Source organism: Equus quagga, chromosome 1 (genome assembly GCF_021613505.1).
Source record: "Equus quagga isolate Etosha38 chromosome 1, UCLA_HA_Equagga_1.0, whole genome shotgun sequence".
Taxonomy (NCBI): domain Eukaryota; kingdom Metazoa; phylum Chordata; class Mammalia; order Perissodactyla; family Equidae; genus Equus; species Equus quagga.
Window position 1 is genome coordinate 166,744,608 of NC_060267.1, and position 21,301 is coordinate 166,765,908.

Consider the following 21,301-nt stretch of genomic DNA (forward strand, 5'->3'; position numbering starts at 1 on the left):
GCCACTGTAGCATGAAAGCAGCCATAGACAGCACAAAACGGAATGCGCTTAGCTGTGTTCCAGTAGAACTTTATCTTCACAAACAGGCAACTAGCCAAAGTTTGCTGACCCAGGCTCTAAGCCAATGTTTCCCAAAGTATTGCATACATCCCACTGTGGGTACGTGGGCACACTATGTGATTTTAGGTAGCTCACAAAGAAATATTTTAAATTTTAAGTTACATTTGTGATTTAACGTTTACTAGAAACAAATATATAATTACCTCATCAAACACAATTTCATTAACATTATTGCTTAGGATAAGGCTAAATTTATTAAGTGAAAAAACTGAGTTGATTTAAAGAAAAATAATAAGGAACTAACAGGAGGATATTGATATTGCAAAAATCTTCTAGGTGATATATGAGTGGCCAAAGCCTGGGAACACTGTTCTAAGCTGCACTTATATCTTGCCCACTGGCGTATGTGACCTCACTTCATCTTTATGATCACTATTATCATTATACTGGACCAATGGACAGGCCACTAAGAGGCCACTTCAGACCCCTAGACTGGACTTTCCCTCCGGGAAATGGCCATTACTCACAGCTGGGTCCCAAGAGTGAACTATGGTTTGTCTTGAAGTCTTTTAACTATTATATGACCATATCTCTAATTCTATTTGAAATGTTTTTAAAGTTAAAGAAAAATAAACATCCCAGCTTTTTTTGGTAATTTCAAAAATAAAACATCATTCACTTTATTAAATCATAGAACTTTTGTTGAAAGGGAAATCAAAGACCATTACGGAAATGGCTGTTGGGGGGTTTGCTTGAGGTGGGGGGTAGGGAAATCACTTTTGGTTTATACTTTTAGCTCCTAGTATGCCACTTACGAAAATCATGTTTCAGAATATGTTATGTCCCAAACCATAAAGAGTAAAAATTAAAAGTTCAAAGAATGTAAGATTTTTCTCACTCTTACCTCTTTTCTGGATAGTTAAGCCTTTTGACAATTTATTCTCAAAATCCCCTTTGACTTCTGGGTGGAGGCTTAATTCCTAGGTGAGATAAATTGCCTTCTTCCTAGAAGAGAAGATTACCTCGGCACAGGTATCAATGCCACTGTATTCTCATTGGCCGTATTATTCGGACTTCTATAGTCAGTGTGGAATAAGGAATAACCAGAGCAGAAGTCCAGACTCAGGAACGAGACACAGCCGGATTCAAACTCCAGCTTGGCCGTTGCCTGTCATACGTTGTAGAATTGGGATATATATTTAAGATAACCTATGTAAAGTCCCTACCGTGGTTTCTGACTACGGTTGCTAGATTTAGCAAATAAAAATAGAGGCCATCTGTATTTTATCTGGCAACTCTAATTTGGCACAGTGTGCACTTGCAATAAATTTTAAAGATTGTTGTATTTATTGGAAACACATGACCTTTCTGTCTGTTCATGATGTTCGTTTCAGGAAAAATAAGAACACATCTTGCAATGAGCACTTAATTAATTAACTTATTCCTTTTCTCAGAAACAGAAACTTGATTTTAGATTTAGAAAGAAAGAGGAAGGAAAAACTAATCTGCCTTAAACAAAATGGATATTGAAAAAGAGCAAGTAAATTGAAAAACAAATAATGCTTATCAGAAAAGTAGTCTCTGGGATGGTGACATAGCTACGTCCCTTGACTGTAATTTTCTCAAAATTTTGCGTTGAATCCACACTGGAATCCAGTTCTTGATAGCTTTCAATGGCTTATTTAAAATGAGGCAGACAGACCTATTTTAGTAAAAGAGGGATGAGATTGAAGTTCAGGAGGCATATGACATACCCCACCAATTTTTCCAGAGTAGAGAACAGGGCCCAGGCTTTCCAGCTAACATCCCCGCTCCTCTCTCATAGAAGCTCTGACCGTAGAAGTCGTGCTTGCTTCTAACTGGGGGGCAGCGTATGCCAGTAAAGCTGCATTATTTACAGCATGTTTTTCTTTTTCCCAAGATGACCAAGTAAAAAGAAGCTAATGTTCTCTGATGAGGATTTTTAGGCTGCTTAATTTTAAAACGGTTTATGATGAGGATTTTTAGGCTGGTTACTTTTAAAACTACAGATGAGAAGGAGGCTCCAAGGAGTGGAATTTGCTTGTCCCTTTGTTGGGAAAGATTTACATTTCTAAGGAAAACCTCTATCTGTGAAGATGCTTCCCTCTCTGTGCCAGGAAGAAGGGGGATGGCCTTATCTCTAGAAACTCTTAATGAATGCCAGAGGCAAGAACTTAAGTTGTTTACTGTCTGGCAACCTCATGTAACTTATTCCCCCCTCCCCCCTGCCAAATCCTCCTTTGTCTTTAGCTGAGGATAATATTCAAGCGGTGACTTCTGCCATTTACTCAATCCGGTTTGATTCTTATCTAAAAGTTGTGGGACCGCCAAATGGCCGGACCCTACGGGCACTGATACCGGTTTAACTTTTTTACATATTCTTTGTCTTGTAAAGAGATAACTCACATACTTACGCCTTAAATTTAGCTCTAACCCTCAACTTGGGGCAGCAGAAGCTCTGACTGCCCATGGGTCCTGTCCCCATGCTATTCTACTCTCTAAATAAAAGAGCACTACTGCCAGATCTTAAGAGTCTAAGAAATCTTTCTTTTGACTCCTCGGCTCACCGACCCCACATCATTCTCCATCCCAAGGGAGTATTGAGAACCAATGACGCTCTGTAATTGACTTGTTCTTATAAGGTTTCTGAAGATGAATGACTGATGGTGTGTCTACACTCACACTGTCAATCAAAGGTGACTTTCAAAAGCAGGAGGAAAAGGCTACTCTCAAACCTACTTTGATTATGAACCAGAAATAGTGAATTACTTGTCTTACCCATAACAAAAATATTCAGATGCGACTTTTGTGACCATTTCCAGGCATGGTATTTAGGGGGAAAAAAAGGAATAAAACAGATCTCTGCTTCCTGCAGCATGGCTAATAAAATATTCTGAAAAGTGCATTCATTAAAATATAACTAGATCCTGAATGAATTACAAAATCGATCTTTTCAAAGCATTGCTGAGCTCACAAGAAAATAAGGCACATCACCAAACAGGTCATGCTAGGTGGTGGGAGAGTGGGAAAAAGAGAGTAAGCTACCAGAAAGGAACAATGAAGTAGAGCAAAGGTCAGTGTTTCCTCGAGGGAAAATGCCAAAACCAGCATTTGAAAAGGGAGACTAACACTAGGCGAGGATGCGAACCTAACCTCAGTATTAGGCTTAGATTCTCAAAGGAAGTTAAAGTGGTCCCAGATTAGTGGCCCCACTGGCTCCCAGTAGAAACACATACTGACAAATAAAAATGGCAAGCAATAGCATATATTGGAGAATATGAGGAAGCCATTTGTATAAACCTAATTCAGCCTGACCTTGTCTTTCCAAAGGGCCTGACGGTGGCTGTTGAGCATGCATTGTATGTCTGCTTTAGATATTCCCTATGGCAAGAACAAAGGCCCTTGAGATAAAGGTGCAACTTCCCTCCCCCTCCCAATGTTGGCATTCCCTTAAGGATTAAGCATCTTTCCTTAGGCTAGAAACTGATTGCTGCACTCACCTGTGACCGCCCAGCTCAAGACAATAGGCTTGCCTCCTGCTACACCCTCCTCCCAGATAGCAGACCCACTACCTGCTGTGTCCATCAAGCGCTGTGCCGACAGGGCAATCTTGTGACTATTGTGGGAGGGACATTTCAATCATATGTGAAATGTCCTGTATGGGGGTATATAACCACTCTGTATACCTCACTTCTTTGGTGCCCTTTCTTCCTTCAGGAAGAAAGGCCCCAGGCCATGGTCCTCAGATTTCAGCTCAGAATAAACTCACCCAAATTTTCATTTATAGATTGGTTATGGATTATTTTCGTTGACATACAAATCCTGTCTGGTGACAGTAACTCCAAATTCTATAATCTCAGTCATCTCACTGAATAAGATCAATTAAATATGATCTCACAGTACAAAATTACCAATACACAGGGAAACAAATCACCATGAATCATAGCAGCACGAAAATATACTGTATTATCAGATACAAAATATGAAATATGAATGGAATGATTAATGAAATAGACGAAAAACTAAAAATTAGCAAAAAAAAAAAAAAGGCATGCCAAAAAAACGTTCTGGAATTTAAAAATAAGCAAATCAAAGTTCTAGAAATGAAAAATACAATAGCTGAAAACAAAAACTCAATGATGGTCTTAAAGAGAAAATTGTTTAATATAGCTGAAGAGATACTAGTGAACTGAACAATAAATGATGTTGGAGCAATTGGACATTCATACAAAAAAAAAAGAACTTTGACCCATTCTTCACATCATACAAAAATTAACTCAAAATGGCTAATATACCTAAAGGTATATTGCTAACCTTATAATAATTCTAGAAGAAAATATAGAAGAAAAAATTTTGTGATATTGAGTTAGGCAAAGATTTCTTAAATACAATACCAAAAGCACAACTGATAAGAGAAAAAAGTGATAAATTGGACTTCATCAAAATTTATAACTTCTGCTCTATCTTTTGAAAGATACTGCCAAGAAAATGAAAAGATAAGGCACACATTTGTAAAAAAATATCTGCAACTTACATTTCTGATGTAGGATTTGTATTCCAAATTTACAAAGAACTCTCAAAACTCAATAATAAGAAAACAAACACTCCTCCCCAAAAATAGACAAAAGACATGAACATGCTTCACCAAAGACATACAGATAGCAAGTAAGTCATTAGTTACTAGACATCATCAGTCAAAATTATTAGCCATTAGAAAATAGAAAATTAAAACCACAATGAGATACTATTTCACACACAATAAAATAGATAAATGAAAAATAATGACATTACCAAGTGCGGGCAACAATGCAAAGTAGTTGGAAGTCTCATATACTGTTTATGGGAATTCCATATGTTACAGCCATTTTGGAAAACTGTTTATCCGTCTACTACAAAGTTAAGCATACACTTACCATATAGCCCTATGATCCCACTCCTAGGTATTTATCTAAGAGAAATAAAAGCTTATGTTCACAGAAAAACACATACCTGACTGTTTATACAGCTCCATTTATAATCATTAAAAACAATCCAAATGTCCTTCAACTGGCAAATGGATAAATGTGGTACATCCTTTCAATGGAATAATATTCAGCAATAAAAAAGAAAGAACTACTGAAATACGCAACAACATGGATGAGTTCCAAATGTGTCATCCACCATTTGTTCAAAAGACTATGCTTTCAGGGCTGCCCCAGTGGTGTAGTGGTTAAGTTCATATACTCCACTTTGGCGGCCTAGGACTCATTGGTTTGGATCCTGAGTGCAGACCTACACACCACTTATCAAGCCATGCTATGGCAGGCATCCCACGTATAAAGTAGAGGAAGATGGGCACAGATGTTAGCTCAAGGCCAATCTTCCTCAGCAAAAAGAGGAGGATTGGTGGCAGATGTTGGCGCAGGGCTAATTTTCCTCAAAAAAAAAAGACTATCCTTTCTCCACTAAATTTATTCTGCACTCTTGTCAAAACTAAGTTGGCCAAGGGCTGGCCTTGTGGCCAAGTGGTTAAGTTTGCACACTCTGCTTCGGTGGGCCAGGGTTCCACCAGTTTGAATCCTGGGTGTGGACATGACACTGCTCGTCAAGCCATGCTGAGGCAGCATCCCGCATGCCACAACTAGAAGGACCCACAACTAAAAATACACAACTATGGGAGCCGGCTCCGTGGCTGAGTGGTTAAGTTCGCGCACCCCGCTGCAGTGGCCCAGGGTTTGGATCCTGGGCGCAGACATGGCACCACTCGTCAGGCCACGTTGAGGCGGCGTCCCACATCCCTCAACTAGAAGGACCTGAAACTAAGATATACAACTATGTACAGGGGAGGTTTGGGGAGATAAAAGCAGAAAAAAAAAAAAAGATTGGCAACAGTTGTTAGCCCAGGTGCCAATCTTTAAAAATAAAATAAACTTAAAATTAAAATTAAAATACACAACTATGTACCAGGGGGCTTTGGGAGAAAAAGGAAAAATAAAATCTTTAAAAAAAATAAATAAATAAAATAAGTTAGCCTATCATCCAGACAGAAAAGCCATAAGGAAACATCAAACTTAAACTACATGTTAAGCCACATGGACTTAACACTGACAAAACATTCCATCCAACAGCAGCAGGATACACCTTCTTCTCAAGCACACATGGAACGTTCTCCAAAGTAGATCATATGTTAGGCTGAAAGCCAAGTCTTAACAAAATTAAGAAGATTGAAATCACATTGGGCATCTTTTCTGACCATGATAGTATGAAACTAGAAATCAACTACAAGAATAAAACTGTAAAATTCACAAATATGAGGCAATTAAACAACATGCGACTGAACAACCAATGGGTCTAAGAAGAGATCAAAAGAAAAATCAAAAAATATCTTGAGACAAAAGAAAATGGAAATACAGCATACCAGAACTTATGGGATGCAGCAAAAGCAGCACTAAGAGGGAAGTTTATGGTGATAAATGCCTACGTTAAGAAAAATATCTCAAATAAGTAACCTAACTTTATACCTCAAGGAACTAGATAAACAAGAACAAACTGAGCCCAAAGTTAGTAGAAGGAAGGACATAGCAAAGATCAGAGTGAAACAAATGAAATAGAGACTAAAAGGACAATAGAAATGATCAATGAAACTAACAGTTGGTTTTTTGAAAAGATAAATAATATAGACAAAACTTTAACTAGACTCACCAAAACATAAAGAGAAAAGACTCAAGTAAATAAAATTAGAAATGAAAGAGAAGACATTATCACTGATACCACACAAATGCAAAAGATCATAAGACTACCATGAATAATTATACACCACTAAATTAGACAACCTAGAAGAAACAGATAAATTCCTAGAAACATACAACCTATGAAGACTGAATCATTAAGAAATAGACAATCTGAACAAACAATAACTAGTCAAGAGATTGAATCAGTAATCAAAAACATCTCAACAAAGAAAAGTCCAGGACCAGATGACTTCACTGGAGAATACTACTAAACATTTAGAGAAGAATTAATTAATGCCAATCCTTCACAAACTCTTCTAAAAATAGAAGAGGACGGAAAATTTCAAACCCATGTGATGAGGCCAGCATTACCCTGATACCAAAAAAACAGACGAGGATACTGCAAGAAAGGAAAATTACAGGCCACTATCCTTGATGAACATAGATGCAAAGTTCTCAACAAAATATTAGCAAACTAAATTAAACAGTACATTAAAAGGATCATGTACTATGATCAAGTGGGATTTATTCCAGGGATGGATGCAAGGATGGTTCAACACCCACAAATCAATGTGATATATGACATTACCAAAACTAAAGGTAAAAATTATATGATCATCTCAATAGATGCAGAAAAAGCATGTGATAAAATTTGACATACTTTCATGATAAAAACGCTCAAGAAACTGGGTATAGAGAGAATGTATCTCAATGTAATAAAGGCCTTATATGATAAGCCCACAGCTAACATGACGTAATACTCAATGGTGAAAACCTGAAAGCATTTCCTTTAAGATCAGGAACAAGACAAGGATGCCAACTCTCATCACTTTTATTCAACATAGTACTGGAATTCCTAGCCAGCGAAATTAGACAAGAAAAACATATAATAGTCTACCAAATCAGAAAGAAAGAAATAAAACTATCTCTATTTGCAGATGACATAATATTATATGTAAAAAACCCTAAAGATGCCACCAAAAAAACTGTTAGAACTAATAAACAAATCCAGTAAAGTTGTAGAATACAAAATTAATATGCAAAATTCACTTGTGTTTCTATACATTAACAATGAACTATCAGAAAGAGGAATTAAGAAAACAATGCCATTTACAATCACATCAAAAAGAATAAAACACCTAGGAATAAATTTAACCAAGAGGTGAAAGATCTGTACATTGAGAACTATAAGACATTAAGAAAAGAAATTGAAAACATACAAATCTATGGAAAGATATTCTGTGATCATGGATTGGAAGAATTAATATTGTTAAAATGTTCATACTACCCAAAGCAATCTACAGATTCAATGCAATTTCTATCAAAATTTCAGTGGCATTTTTCACAAAAATAGAATTCACAGTCCTAAAATTTGGGACCATGACACACCCTGAATAGCTAAATCAATCTTGGGAAAGAAGAACAAAGATGGAGACAGCGCACTTCCTGATTTCCAACTAAATTTGACATTTGACCAAATTACAAAGATATTACAAGCTATAGTAACCAAAACAGTATGGCATTTGCACAGAAACAGACCTACAGATCAACGGAACTAAAAGAGAGCCTGGGAATAAACCCATGCAAATATGATCAATTCATTTATAACAAAGGAGCCAAGAATATACAGTACGGAAAGGATAGTCTCTTCAATAAATGGTGCTGGAAAAACTAAACAGCCACCTGCAAAAGAATAAAACTAGACCCCTACCTTACACCATACATAAAAGTCAAGTCAAAATGGAATAAAGGTTTAAATGTAAGACTTGAAACCATAAAACTCTTAGAAGAAAACATAGAACATAAGCTCCTTGACATCTTGGCAACTATTTTTTGGATTTGACACCAAAAGCAAAGGCAACAAAAGCAAAAATAAACAAGTGGGACTACATCAAACTAAAAAGCTTCTGCACAGCAAAAGAAACCATCAACAAAATGAAAAAGCAACCTACTGAATGAGAGAAAATATTTGCAAATCATCTATCTGATAAAGGGTCAATATCCAAAATATATAAGGAACACGTAAAACTCAATAACATAAAAATAAACAATTTGGGGGGCTGGCCTGGTGGCACAGTGGTTAAGTTCACACATTCCGCTTCTCGGTGCCCCAAAGTTCACCGATTCAGATCCCAGGTGCGGACATGGCACCACCTGGCAAAAGCCACGCTGTGGTAGGCGTCCCACGTATAAAGTAGAGGAAGATGGGCATGGATGTTAGCTCATGGCCAGTCTTCCTCAGCAAAAAGAGGAGGATTGGCAGCAGATGTTAGCTCAGGGCTAATCTTCCTCAAAAAAACAATAAATAAAAATAAACAATCTGATTAAAAAATGGGCAGAGGAATTGAATAGGTATTTTTCCAAAGAAGACATACACGGCCAACTGGCACATGAAAAGATCTCAACATCACTAATCATCAGGGAAATGCAAATCAAAACCACAATGAGACATCCCCTCACATCTGTTAGAACAGCTATTATAAAAAATACAAAAGATAACAAGTACTGGCAAAGATGTGCAGAAAAGGGACCCTTGTGCCCTGTTAGTAGGACTGTAAACTGGTGCAGCCACTATGGAAACAGAATGGAGGTCAAAAAATTCAAAAATAAAACTGGCATAAGATCCAGCAATTCCACTTCTGGATATATATCCAGAGGAAATAAAAACAGGATCTTGATGGGATATCAACAGCCCCATGTTCATTGCTGCGTTATTTACAACAGCCAAGACATGGAAACAACCTAAGTGTCCATCAACAGATAGATGGATAAAGAAAATGTGGTGTGTATATATATGTATGTATGTCTGTATATGTGAGTATGTGGATCTATATATATTTAGGATTGTATTATATATAATGGAATATTATTAAACCATAAAAAAGAAGGAAATCCTGCCATTTTCAATACTACAGATGAAACTTGAAGGCAGTTATGCTCAGCGAAATAAGTTGGACAGAGAAAGACAAACACTGTCTTATTTCACTTATACGTGGAATCTAAAAAAAACAAACCCTTAGAAACAGAGAACAAAATGGTGGTTGCCAGAGTGGGAGTGGGGATGGAGGAAATGGGTGAATCAGTCAAAAGTTACAAACTTCCAGTTATAAGATAATAAGTTCTGAAGATGTCATGTACAGCATGGTGACTATAGCTAACAATACTGTATTGTATATCTGAAAGTTGCTAAGAGAGTAGGTCTTAAATGTTCTCATCACAAGAAAAAAGTTATAACTGTGTGAGGTGATGGATGATAATTAAACTTGTAACCATTTCACAGTATATACATATATAAAATCATTATGTTGTACACTTTAAACTAATACAATGTTATATGTCATTTATATCTCAATAAAACTTGGGGCGGGAGCAACACAATGCAGGAAGGAGAGCCTTTTCAACCAATGGTCCTGAAGCAATTGGACATGCACAGGCAAAAAACGAAGCTTGACCTAAAGCTTTCCTATCACACAAAAATAAACTCAAAATAGATCATGGAATTAAATGTAAAATATAAAACTATAAAACTTTTTTTAAAATAGGAGAAAATATTCAGGTTCAAGGGCTAGGTGAATTGTCTTAGAAGTGACACCAAAACTATGATCCATAAAAGGAAAATATGATTAGTCGTATCTCATCAAAACTAAAAAATTTTGCTTTGTGAAAAAACCCTGTGAAGAGGTGAAAACATAAGCTGTAGGCTGGGAGAAAATATTTACTAACCACATATTCCACAAAGAACATATATCTAGAATATAAAGAAGTTTCTTTTTTCTTTTTTCTTTCTTTTTTTGAGGAAGATAAGCCCTGAGATAAGATCCACCGTCAATCCTCCTCTTTTCGTTGAGGAAGACTGGCCCTGAGCTAACATCGGTGCCCACATTCCTCTACTTTATATGTGGGACGCCTGACACAGCATGGCTTGACAAGCTGTGCGTAGGTCCACACCCGGGATCTGAACCAGCGAACCCCAGGCCACCGAAGCAGAATGTGCGAACTTAACCACTGCACCACCAGGCTGGCCCCAGGAATATAAAGAACTCTCAAAACTCAACAGTAAAAACCCAAACAGTCCAATTAGAAAATGAGCAAAAGACATAAACAGGCATTTCATTAAAGATTATACACGGATGGCAAATATGCACCTGAAAAGATATTCATCACCACTAGCCATTAAGGAAATAAAAATTTAAATCAGGATGAGATATCACTACACACCTATCAGAATGGCTAAAATTAAAAATAGCGACAAAACCAAATGCTGGTGAGGATGCCAAGAAACCAGATTCCTCATTCATTGTTGGTGGGAATACAAAATGGTGGAACAACTCTGGAAAAGTGTATGTCTATTTTTTTCAAAAACTTAACATATGATCCAGCATTTGCACTCTTGGGCATTCATTTCAAAGAAAGGAAAACTTATGTTTTCATAAAAACATGGGTACAAATGTTCATAATAGCTTTATTTGAAATAGCCAAAAACCGGAAACTTTCCAAATTTCGTTCTGCGAATGAATGCCTAAGCAAACTGTGGTACGTCCAGACCATTGACTACTACCCAGCAGTAAAAAGAAACAAACTATTGCTACATACGATGACGTGAACAGATCTCAGGAAGATTCTGGGGAGTGATGAAAAGCCAATTTCCAGTCATTACCGACTATGTGATTTCGTTATAGTACATTCCTGAAATGACAAAATTAGAGACATGGGGTACAGATTAGTAGTCACCTTTTTGAATTTATAGGTTTGAATTTTTTGCAAAATTTTGGAAGATTTGAGCTATTATTTCTTCAAATATTTTTTCAGCCCTACACTCTTTCACCTTTGCTTTTGGAACACCAATGACAAAAAATGGAGGATCTTTTGTTATCCTTGAGGATCTGTTTATTTTTTTCAATTCAATTTCTATCTGATGTTCAGATTTGATCATCCCTGTTGACCTATCTTTAAGTCCACTGATTCTTTCCTCATTATCACGTTTCTGTTAGTGAGCCCATCCTGTGTCTTTTTATAATGTTATATCGATTATACCTCAATAAAAAAATATTTTATGAAAAGTAAAGGATAGTGTTTCTCTCTGGGACAGACATGGGGGGAATGGAATGAAGGAGGGGCACACAGAAAACTTCATGGTACTGGTAACATTCTATTTCTTTCCTTCGGTGATGGGCTCACTGAATTTGTTTTATTATGCTCACTAATTACATATATATCACATATTTTTATCTATCAAATATTATGTACCTATCCTAATTAGATTCTATATATGCTGATAGGAAAATATCTGTAAGACACAGCATATAAAAACAAAACGAGGGGCAGCCTATATGTATAGCATAGTCCTACATTTAAAATATATCATATATGTTTACATTTGCATAATTATACAGAAAATCCTAGAGGAAGTCTGAAAGGATATATCTCACTCTTAAGAGTGCTTAAGATTTGCTAGTAGAACACAGTGGAGGTAGACTCTCCCTAATAAGTTATGTGCCACTATTCCTTTTAGTTTTGTAATAATATGCTAATGTTTTTATTTACATTTTTTTTTTGTTTGGTGAGGAAGATTGGCCCTGAGCTAACATCTGTTGCCAATCTTCGTCTTTTTTTTTTCCTCCCCAAAGCCCCAGTACATACTTGTATATCCTAGTTGTAAGTCCTTCTAGTTCTTCTATGTGGGACGCCACCACAGCACGGCTTGAGGAGCGGTGCGTAGGTCCACACCCAGAATCTGAACTGGGGAACGCTGGGCCACCAAAGCACAGCACGGGAACTTAACCACTACCCCACTGGGCGGGCCCCTTAAATTTCTTTTTTAAAAGGAAAGGAAAGGAGTGTTGTATCAACACCTGGCACAAAAGACGAACCCAAGATGTCAGAAGGTAACATCAATTTATTTCACCCATATAGTTTTCTTTTTATCGGAGACATTTCAACATCACTTCCCAGCCTAGGGAGTAGCTGGAGGAGATCTAACCACTAAAGCCAAGACTAAACGCCACGTCCTCCAAGCCCGGGCTTGCTGCTCCACCTCCCGACCAGAGAGGGCGACCCGCTGCCTTGGCAGAGGACTCTCAGGCGCGTTGAAGCAGAGGGGGAAACCTGGCAGCCTGTGGCAGACCCAGCCTGCAGATTCTGTCTTCCATACGTAGCGATAACTCATGTGATATTTAATTTTTTCTTAATGTGTTGCTAACATTAAAAGTTAATCATCTTCACATAAAAACCTTCATTTGCCATTTCTCTTTAAAAAAATCAAAATATGGCAACACAGAGCCTACGTTCTCACATGGCAGAAACCTGCTCCCGGCCTGTAGCAGCCGCCCCTGAAAAGAAGGCAGGAGCGTTTTAATTATTCGCAGTCGCTATCCGGCCCTTTTGTCTCCTTTACCCTGAGGTGGAGCAACCGTTTCCACTTATCACCACACTTGTGCTGCCATTTTTATTAAAGAGTTAAAAATGACATAGTTTTTGTCTCCATATCTCTAAAGCAAGTTGCAAGATTTTTTTTAAAAAAAACAGTGTTCTAAGAGAATAAGAGAAAGCATACTTCCTTGTGGGAGTGGTTTCTTTCCCTATGGGTTCAATATAAAAAAAGTGAAAATATGGGGCTGGCCTGGTGGCGCAGTGGTTAAGTGCGCACGTTCTGCTTCTTGGCAGCCCGGGGTTTGCCGGTTGGGATCCCGGGTGCGGACATGGCACCGCTTGGCAAGCCATGCTGTGGTAGGCATCCCACATACAGAGTAGAGGAAGATGGGCATGGATGTGAGCTCAGGGCCAGTCTTCCTCAGCAAAAAGAGGAGGATTGGCAGCAGATGTTAGCTCAGGGCTAATCTTCCTCAAAAAAAAATAAGTAAATAAAAATAAAAATGAATCTGAGTTCAATAAATGTAATTTAAGGTGGTCTAATGAAATGAATCATAGCAAAGACTTCAGATATTTGAGTTTGTGACTGTGGATTAAAGAAATCTTTGAATATTTCTCCCTAATAATAATATCTATAATAGTGTTCAACTCTCCTTACTAATGACTTCTGTGTTTGTCTGATCCAGTCCTTGCCATCTCGTCTCTTCTATGACTCGTTATATGACTGGGCTAAGAGAACGTGTCATTTATCTAAGTATAGGTACCAAATATTCTTAGTCATCCACTCGGACACATAATGCCCACATGTTTAAGTTAAGAGACAATGGAAAGGAATGACAATTACCTATTTCCTCAAGATTTTGTGCCTCATTTTAGTCCCGTTCTGATTCTCCTAAGATTCTGGATGTATAACAAAGGCTAACGCATCGGCCATAGATGCTGCAGCTGAAAAGCATTTGAGAGTTTTAGATGAGAAGTTTCCTGTGAAATACTTGGGTTCAGAAAGGTTTTTATTAAACTCACTAAAATTACATCCTTTCAGAAGGCTGTTAGAATAAGAGTTTATTTCCCTCAATCCTGCTTGTGAAATTACGGTCACTATCTACAACATAATCCATGATTTTATTATTTTCCTAGAATACTTCAAATGGAGAAGGCAGAGAACAAGGAAACAGAAAATGAATTTGAGCAGAATAGTTAAATCTGGCACAGAGCAATAGTTAAATCTTACAGCAACCACAGGAAATAAAGCATTTTTTGTCCTATTTATGGGTGAGAAAACCAAGGCTTAGACTGGCAAAATAACTTGCCCAAAGCCACATAAACAGTAAATGACAGAGTTAGACCTTTAACTCATGTCTGTTGCAGAACCACTGCTCCTTCCACTACCAAGGTTCTGGAAGGGTGGGCCCCGCACAGCAGCAGCAGCATCACCTGAGAACTTGTTACAAACGCAAATTCTCGGGCCTCATCCCAGACCTCCTGAAAAAGATGCTCTGGGGGTGGGACAGAGTAATCTATGTTTTGATAAGTTCTGGATGATTCTGATGCACACTCAAATTTGAGAACCACTGCATTGTGCCAGACCAACTCACAAAAAAGGGAGGACACAGGCTTAGCGTTTAAAAGAGAAAAGGTGCTGGGCAGGGCAGAGTCTTGATTAAGAGTGCAGACACTGGGTGGACTCTAGCTTGGACCCTGGGAATAGCCTGGGAAAATGATTCCTACTTATAAATACAGTCGTGTGTCACTCAATGACAAGAATATTTCTGAGAAAGGCATCCTCAGGCGATTTCATCATTTCATGAGCATCGTAGAGCGTATTCACACAAACCTAGACGGCATGGTACTAGTGTTACGGGGCCACTGTCATATATGTGGTCTGTCGTTGATCGAAATGTCATTGTGCAGCACCTGCCTGCACACTTTGAGACTGAGACTTAGAGAATCAGAAACAGGCATAGCTGATGCCCTAAAAAGAGAGGGAATCATTTACCTCTTCCTTTTGTAGAATTTTAAAACTGGAAAGAGGCTGATAACGAGAACAGCTACAAGATTCAGAAAGGTGAACTGATTTGCTCCAAATCACACAACTAGTTGGTTAGCGCCAGAGCCAGAAATAGGACACAGGTTTCCAATATCTAGCTTATACTTATTCTATCGGGCCTCCAATTCTTTTGCTCTCCTTCACATTAACCATTAGATACAGCATTGCATTTTTCTCTTCCGAGTCACGGCATGGAGCCTGAGATGAATTTAACTTTAAAATTCTGAAAAGGATTCCAATTTTTTATTCAACCTTTCTACTTCCTGGCTCTGGGCCAAGGAAGCCAGCCACCTGTTCTTCATCCATTTTTATCAGCTGGAGAATAACTGAGTGAGAGATGCCAGAAGTAACCTGGTCCAGAAATAGGGCATGGGGCCCCCTGTTAAGGGAGCTGCAGTCGGCAGGGAAATCGTGGGGACAGATGGCAGGCAGAGATGTAATCAAGAATGAAGACACAGCAAGTGCCTGCTGTCATCTGGAACTTTCTTCCTTCCTAGGTTTCCCACCTCATCATAAGCCAGCTTTGTTGGAAGAGGCACAATAGAGAAATTAAAAATTAAATATGAGGGACCAGGAATGTTGTTGCGAGTGACAAAAGCACAGAGGAAAGAGAGAGAAAAATAGGTCCAAGGTAGTAGGAAAGAATTAACCAAAACCCTGATCGGCTAGGCTCCTGGCAGAGAAGGGTGGGAAAACAGAATTCAAGTTGCTACATAGGTTTTCCAGATGAGAAAGGGATGGAGAAGAGGGAACAGAATTCATGCAAATCTTAAGAACTACTAGGTGGGTATGAAAAGGGGAGAAAGCTATTTCTGCAACTCCAAAGCAAAAGCAAGACAGCGAATCTGACTTCCCGATTTAGGGCTGGGAGAGGCGCTGCTGCAGGGGACCAGTGACAAGCTGAGCATAAGATGCAATGCCAGCCTGATAAGTTAGTCTTTGTTACAGATAATTAAAAGTTGGAAGGGAACTAATATTCTGATTATGTTTTATTCCAAACAGAATTGAATTGTGGATTTTAAGATGGTATAAAGATGAGGAGGCAAGTTGGTACAAAGGAGGTAGCATGACTTGCTCCCCGTAAGAGATGGCCTGGGGCCAGGTACCATGAGTGGATGGGGTTCACTAGGGCGGAGTAGGGCACATCAAACCGGCAAGTACGTTGGGACCCAGGTACCAAATCAAGAAGAGAATTAAAAATGGTCCTAAATGAGGTCAAATTACAAAGATGTGCGGAATCAAAAATAGGGATTCAGAGACAAGGTAATAAAGTAGGAGATGAGCATCAAATCACCAAAAATGTCAGCTTGCATTTGTGGCTTTCTACATTAAGCAGGAGCTGGTTCTGTAAGTGGGTTTCCTGGTTTAATAGGTTAGGGTCAGAAGTCGGGCAAATACCAGTTAGGTGGCCTTAACTAAGTTCTCTTTCAGCAGCAGTCTGCTTATCGACAAAGAGAATGATGGAAATTTTTCCTCCTGGTGCCAGACCCCAACACCCACCAAGTGAATGTGAAAATCAAATTAAAAGTGATGTCTTCAGAAAAGGCTCTGAAATGCAAGGGGCTCTTCAAATGCAAGGTGATGATGTCTTTAGTTCTCTAACTCTACGCTGGTTATCAGTTCAATGAGAGGAGTGGTACGTTTGTGAGCTGTTAGGATGCAAGGGGAAGAAACTCGGGAATGATGCTCTAGGACAGCGGGTTAATTCCAGGCAAACAATACAGTGCAAGTTCCCTTCTCTGGCCAGGATTTATACTCCTATTATCAAAGCCACCAGCTATCAGACTATGGTTTCCCATCGCAATAACAGAAGGGTTGATTTTCACATGCAAGGTGCAGCATGCACCCCAATTACTATCTCTGACACTTACTGCAAAGTGGATGAACATCTCATTCTTAGGGACTCTAGGGTTCTTTAAGCCAGATGAAAGAGAAGCAGGGAGTCTAGCTTACCTCCAGGACACTTTGCTGAAGCTACCCGCTGGGTGATAAACCCTGCCACATTCATGTCTGTATGAGCATAAAGCAGGACAGTCTCCAGGATATGTCCAAGCATGATAACACGGAAACTATCACTAAAACTACGTAATGAATGAATTCCTGACAGAGACACTGCTAATTGTCCACCCAATGGCCATTCCTCTCCTTCCCACCACCAACCCCTCCCCCTTCCACTTGCACACATACTTCTTCCTTACTAACCTAATTTGTTCAGGGTTACAATACAGCCACTTAAAAATGTGTAAGTTCTCAACCTCCCTTGGACACAGTGGTGGTCCTACAACACATGTGTGACCAGTGAAATATAGGCAAGAGTCCCTAAGACGGATAAAAAGTTAAGCCTTGCAAAAAGACTTAAAGGTAAACTCCATCATTTACCTTTCTTCCTGCAACCATGAGGCCTAGATATATAGCCGCCATGCCATCTTTGACCATGGCAAACATGAGGATGAAGCCCACCCCATAAGGAAAGAGAACGGGAAGACAGAGCCTGAGTCCCCAGGGGCGTCGCTGGGCAGCTGCCCCAGCCTGCCTCTATGCTTCTTATTAAGTGAGAAGAACAAACCCCTTATTTAAACTTCTCTTGGTTGGCCTTTCTTTTATTTTCAGCTGAATATATTCCTAATTGACAAGAGAAACTTTCTAAGGGATATTGGGACTTATTAGCCACATCAGTTCATTTGAGACATTTACTGGGAAGACAGTGAAGGCAAGTAAGATTGATAAAGAAATTCAGTCGAGATGACACAGAGGGGCTGATGTTTACCGATACATCATCATTCTGACATGAGTAGAAAAGGCTAAGGGCATTTTAAAGGAAGCAAACTGTGGACATGAGTCTGGCAGGGCTCTCAATCTATTAACCTGTGAATATTTACTAAGCCCTGTTCTGCGCCCAGCAGCCTCTGCCTCCTTCTTTTGTCAATACCATCCTTTGAAACTCCAAGATTATTCATTGGTAAAAAAGGAAGGATCTTACCTCCAAGGATCCTAAATTGCTTCAGCAGTATCTGTAGAGAGAAACGTCATCCATTGAGGTACTGGGAACTTTCTCTCTGTTACCCATTCACCCGGCAATGGAAGTAGTAATAGATACACGTTTATTCTACTTTTTTTGAAACTTCTGTTGATTCATTCATCCTATGTGGATAAGAAACTTTGAAAGCCAAGCAAAAATGAGCTGAGTTTCCAGCCCTAATAAAATAACACAGGGAATGCTAACCGTAATCTTGTGATGCTGCTTTGTAACTACGCTTAAGTGATCACTAATACACGTGAATGATGGTAGTTACTTGTATGCAAACAAGCCACTTTTTCGGTCTCTCTCCTTGTTTTGTTGATTTTCCAATGTCTAGAATTAGCAGCAAAGCCCATGGAATTATTATTTCAGCATCATCATATATGCACACACATATTCACTCAGAAAAATACAAAAGAGACCAAATACCTGGACCTTCTCCAGGCAGAGGAGAGTGCTTCTTGATCATGGCCTGCCTTCCCACGGCCCTGCCCGCTCCCTGACCTGTAGGGTTGAGATTTTCTCGCCTCTAACGGGACACCGGAATCCTATCAAATACTCCTCTCCTCTCTAATCACTTCAAAGTTGCTGGAACACCAAAGCAGCATGTCCCAGATGACAGAGAGCTAAAAAAAGCAAGACTCCCAGAGCACTGGACTATAGAAACAAAAACATCACCTCTGCAGCGCAATGTGCCCAGTACTCTTCCAAGTGGCTTACTGAGCTTCAGGCATTTAATCTTCACAAAACAACCCCAGGAGGCGGATTCTCTTATCGTGCTTATTTTGTAGGGGAGGAATGGAGGTATTGGATAAGTAACTAGTAACACAGCTAGTGAGTGGCAGAGACACGGTTTGAACCCAGGCAGCCTGGCTCCGGAATCTGGGCTCCTAGATGTTATACTCTACACTCTCCCTCCCCAGAGCATTGTAGGAACCCTGCTGTTTATTCTTTCTCCCTCTCAACCCCCAGACCCAGTTTTCACACTTCTCTGCCCTGCTGTGTCCTGGCGTGCCAAACCCTACCTGGCGTACCAAAGCATCACCCAGGCTCCTTTCTCCTGGGGCTTCCAGCTGGGTTTGGCCAATGTAAAGGGCTGGCAGGAGATAAGACAGTGGGAAGGATATTTATTCCCCTCTTCATCTTTCCCCACTCCCTCCTTACCTCACAACAGTTCTGTCCATGGCTACAGCTCTTTCTAGGCAGCCACTCTCCCATCACTCCTGTTCTCAAGGACTCTGGTCCACCGAGAACACTATCTTCTCTTCCCTCTCTAGGCCTAGGGAATTCATAGCACCCTCTGTGGCCCATCTTGGGATGTTTCTCCATCCTTTACTGTTTGCCTAACTCTGTTCACACTCTGTAAGTAGTTTCTTAATTAAACTCTCTTCACCTAAAACTTTCGAGTATGTCATCTCTTTTCTTCCAGGATCCCAGTCTATACAAAGGTTCAGATGACAAAGACGCCCTTGCTGGTCAAGGGTGGTGGTCTTGTGGAAAAGACACAGCACTCTGACACCAACCTCCATGTCCTTAGTAGCATCTCAGTTCTCTGAAATAGGTTAATGGACTGGAGACAAAGAGAGACACTTTAAAATAATAAAAGGGTCCATATGTCAGGAAGATATAATAATTATAAATGTATATACATCTAATAACAAAAATTCAAAGCATATGAAACAAAAATTGACAGAACCAAAGGGAAGTAGACAAATCCACAACTCTAGCTGGAGATTTTAACACACCTCTCAAAAATGATAGAATAGGTAGATAAAAAATCAGTGAAGGCACAGAAAATCTGAACCACTGCCCCCTCTTCACACCATTATCCACAATATCTATACCAGCAGACACATCTTCTATTGGTATTTAGAGATAAAATAACTTTAAATGCTGGCACACTAGTATTACTGTCTATCAATCAAAGTGCCAATGAACTATGAAATCCCTTAACCAAGAGGATGTGAAAAGTAGAGGGTTCCTGAAACTTGCACAAGCAAATAAAGGGGCAACTTAAGAAGAACCACATCAAGGAGAGGCTGGAGACTCAAAAGACAAGATCTGGGTTATGATTCAATCCATTTATATAAAGTCCTAAATTCCATCAATAGTGTTAGAAGTCAAGTTAGTGGCTACTCCTGGGAGATAATGACTGAAAGATAACATAGAGTGGGCTCCTAGTATACTGGTTATGCTTTATCAGTTGATCTAGGTTCTGGTTACACTGCTGTGTTCAATTTGTAAAAATTCCTTAAGCTATACCCTCATGATATATGCTCTTTTGGGAATGTATATTATTCTTCAACCACAAAACATTTAAAAAAGACAAACTCTGTGAACTTCACACTTTTATTTCAGTTCTTGGCTTATCTTTATGAATGTTAGTTGGAACAGAGAAATAACACATGCAAAGATATTTCACATCCTATTGTGCTTGGCAGGGGTGCACTTGAGGGAAACGTTAGCCCTCAGTGCAGCACCACAGTTCACAAAGGGACCTGCAAAGTGAGTAAGTAGGAATTACATTTAATAAAATAGAACTTCCATAAGTTTAGCTCTCCCTGTTAATTCCTGGCTGGGATCTCCAGCCCCAGTTCTCTCCACCTTTCCCTGTATCCATGAACTGTGCTATGAGCCTTTGAAAAAAGAAATTTCTTCCTGCCTCCATAGACAGAGTACATTTCCCCAACTCTTGCCTTTGAGCTTGATCATGTGACTTTCTTTAGCCAGTTAGAATTGAGCAGGAGTGCCAGTTCCAAGTCTAGGCCTTCAGAGGCCTTGTGTGTTTCTATTTAGTCTTCTGCGCCTCTGCCGTTACCTTAAGAAGCATTTTCTCCAGGTAGTGCTGTCCCTTTATCTTGAACCTCAGAATGAATCACATGGAGCATACCTGAGCCAGCTGGACCTTCAACTTGAGGCAGAGACACTGTAACAAACCAGCAGACATATGAGCTAAGTAAATGCTCATTGTAAACAACTGAGATTTTTGTAGCTGTTTGTTACACAGCAATAGTTACCCACTACACTAGCCAAGAGCCAGAAATATGTGATTGAAGCAAATTGTACAATTCTGCC

The 21,301-nt window shown here is 39.3% G+C and overlaps 1 long non-coding RNA gene across 1 annotated transcript in view; it reads right to left on the bottom strand.

The window, feature by feature from the left end:
- The window catches only part of LOC124236717 (uncharacterized), a 44,808-nt gene extending 26,105 nt beyond the window's left edge, over positions 1-18,703 (bottom strand). The window contains exons 1-2 of the long non-coding RNA XR_006887854.1: positions 18,656-18,703; positions 18,188-18,218 (exon numbers count right to left, since the gene is read on the bottom strand). This is a non-coding gene — a long non-coding RNA (uncharacterized LOC124236717). The remainder of the gene's footprint in view (positions 1-18,187; positions 18,219-18,655) is intronic.
- Between the last annotated feature and the right edge of the window lie 2,598 nt (positions 18,704-21,301).